Source organism: Prionailurus bengalensis, chromosome E1 (genome assembly GCF_016509475.1).
Source record: "Prionailurus bengalensis isolate Pbe53 chromosome E1, Fcat_Pben_1.1_paternal_pri, whole genome shotgun sequence".
NCBI classification, from domain to species: Eukaryota; Metazoa; Chordata; class Mammalia; order Carnivora; family Felidae; genus Prionailurus; species Prionailurus bengalensis.
In genome coordinates, this window is record NC_057347.1 from 27,101,477 (window position 1) to 27,104,653 (window position 3,177).

A 3,177-nucleotide genomic window follows, 5' to 3' on the forward strand; every position below is an offset into this window, starting at 1 on the left:
GATATTAAGATGTGAGTTAGTATCATAAAGATCCTCACCATGCAGTCATTAATTCACTCTTGAATGTTATAATTTAATCAAAAGATTAATAAAGATTGAGACACTTCTAATCATTGTCAATGAAAATTGATGCTTTATACATATGCATATGCATATAATCTTGAATAAATGTGTAGAATTCCATTATTCTATTAGTAAAATAGACCCTCTTTCAAATGAAGGCTCAGTGATGACTCTGACTTCCTATTCATTCATTCATTCATTCATCCATTCATTCATGTATTCATTCAGTAAATATTAGAATACACAACTCTCATATGTACACTTTTTTTTTGTTTTGTTTGGCAGGATACAGTATACTTTATTGATGGTACATGATAAGGTAGGGCTCCCCAAGCCCCTCCCCTTCTTCAGGGGGTCTGGGATGGAAACTGGAGGTCAGGAGATTCTCAGGTGTGTTGGGGGATAAGTTGGGGCAAGGACTCCCCAGCAGCTGAGAGCCTCTCTCTTCTTCCTCTTGCTGGGGCTGGTGGTCCAGGGGGCTCTTACTCTTGGAGGCCATGTGGACCGTAAGGTCCATCAACTGGTTGCTGTAGCCAAATTCATTGTCATTCTAGGAAATGAGCTTGACAAAGTGATCATTGAGAGCAATACCAGCCCCAGCATAGAAGGTGGAAGAGTGTGTGTCACTGTTAAAGTCGCAGGAGACGACTTGGTCCTCGGTGTAGCCCAGGATGTCCTTGAGGGGGCCCTCTGGTGCCCGCTTCACCACCTTCTTGATGTCACTGTATTTGGCAGCTTTCTCCAGGTGGCAAGTCAGATCCACAGCAGACACATTGGGGGTGGGGACACAGAAGGCCATGCCAGTAAGCTTCCCATTCAGCTCAGGGATGACCTTGTCCATGGCCTTGGCAGTGCCAGTGGAAGCAGGGATGATGTTCTGGACAGCCTGTAAGCCATCATGCCACAGCTTCCCAGAGGGGCCGTCCACGATCTTCTGAGTGGCAGTGATGGCATGGACTGTGGTCATGAGTCCCTCCATGATGCTGAAGTTGTCATGGATGACCTTGGCCAGAGGGTCCAGGCAGTTGGTGGTGCAGGAGGCATTGCTGACAACCTTGAGGGAGTTGTCATATTTCTCATTGTTCATGCACATCACTAACAAGGGACAGAAGGGCAGAGAGGATGACCCTCTTCGCCCCACCCTTCAAGTGAGCCTTCTCCATGGTGTTGAATACCCCAATGTACTCCACACAACATACTCAGCACCAGCATCACCCCATTTGATGTTGGCGAGATCTCACTTCTGGAAGATGGTGATGGGCTTTCCATTGATGACAAGTTTCCCGTTCTCAGCCTTGACTGTGCCATGGAATTTGCCTTGGGTGGAATCATACTGGAACATGTAGACCATGTAGTTGAGGTCAATGAAGGGGTCATCGATGGCGACAATGTCCACTTTGCCAGAGTTAAAAGCAGCCGTGGTGACCAGGTGCCCAATATGGCCAAATTCGTTGACTCCGACCTTCACCATGGTGTCTTGGGATTCAGCTGGCACTGCACCAGAAGATGCGGCTGTCTGTTGAACAGGGAGGAGCAGAGAACCTTATATGTACCCTTTTTAATAGCCATACAAAGGCATAAAAATATGTGTAAGACATGGTCACTATCTTCAATGACATTACATGTATTTAAGGAGATAAAATATTTAGAGGAAAAACTAGCTAGAGTGATCAGGGAAGGCTTCTTGGAGTTAGTGGCATTTGAACTGAGCTTTGAAAGTTGGGAATATTCCAGTAAATGTCAGGGAAATGTCCTGGATAGAGAAAATTTCACAAAGGCAGTAATAATAGAGTGATCAAAATATGATTGATTATGGATTATTGAGAAATCTACAAAATTTAATGTTCTATCTCTGGTCATGGTCTCTGTAAATCTTTCACTTGCCTGAAGGTGGCAAGCTGGGTTTATTCGAGAAATTTCATCATCAATATTATTTGAAAGAAAAATGAAACGGTAGTATTTCTTTGAAAAACAATTTTTTTCATTTCATAAAATCAAAAAATTTTGAAAAAGATAAAAAATTACAATCTTTTAAATACTGTATATATTTACTATTATTTTTTTTTAGATTTTATTTTTAAGTACTCTCTACACCCAGTGTGGGGCTCGAACTCATAACCCCGAGATCAAGAGTTGTATGCTCCTCTGACTGAGGTAGCCAGCCACCCCTAGTATACTTATTTTAAAGCATATACATTTTATATTGCAGATATTTTTAATTTTGATATTTTAATTTTATATTCCTTATTGATTCCCTGTTATGATACAATTTTTTCATTGGAAAAAAAGGAGACTATATTTGTTATTTTAAGTTAATTTATTTATTTTAAGTAATCTCTCACCCAAAGTTCAAACTCATGACCCTGAGATCAAGTCACACACTCCTCCAACTGAACCAGTGGGGTACCCCTCAAAGGAGCTTATACTTTTAAGTATTACCATTAAAATCTGTGATAAGCATTGTTTATAAGTCTTTTGAGAGTAGTCATGTTTGTTGAAGGATAATTTCCAAATGACAAAACTCATCTTTTTTTTTTTTTAGCGTATAGTTGTGAGTTTTATGAATTTTGACAAGTGCATATGGTTTGTAACCACTGCTATAATAAAGTTATAAAACACTTCATTATTTTAACAAATTCCCTTGAGCTCTTTTGTGATCAACCCCTTTCTTCACCTCTAGGCCCTGGCAACCACTGATTTGTTTTCTATCTCTGTATTTTGCCTCTTTCAAAATGTCATATGAATGGAATCATATAGGTCTTTCATTCAGCATAATTACCTTGAGTTTCATCTAGAGTTGAGTATAGTTATAATGCATATCAGTAACTCAATTCTTTGGGTTATTGAGTCATATTCCATTGTATAAATATACCACAATTTGTTTTTTAGTTCTTTAGTTGAGGGATATTTATATGGTTTCCACTTTTTGGTGATCATGCATAAAGTCACTATAAATATTAACATACAGGTTTTTTGTTTTTTTTTTAATGACCATTTTCATTTCTCTTGGGTATATACCCAGAAGTGGAATTTCTGGTCAAATGATAAATGTATGTTTATAAGGACTGCAAAACTGTTTTTCCAAGGAGACTGGAGCATTTTGCACTTCTACCA

At 39.2% G+C, this 3,177-nt stretch overlaps 1 pseudogene; it reads right to left on the reverse strand.

Annotated features, from left to right (window-relative positions):
- Positions 1-347: 347 nt before the first annotated feature.
- Positions 348-1,565, reverse strand: LOC122485305 (annotated as a pseudogene).
- Positions 1,566-3,177: the final 1,612 nt, after the last annotated feature.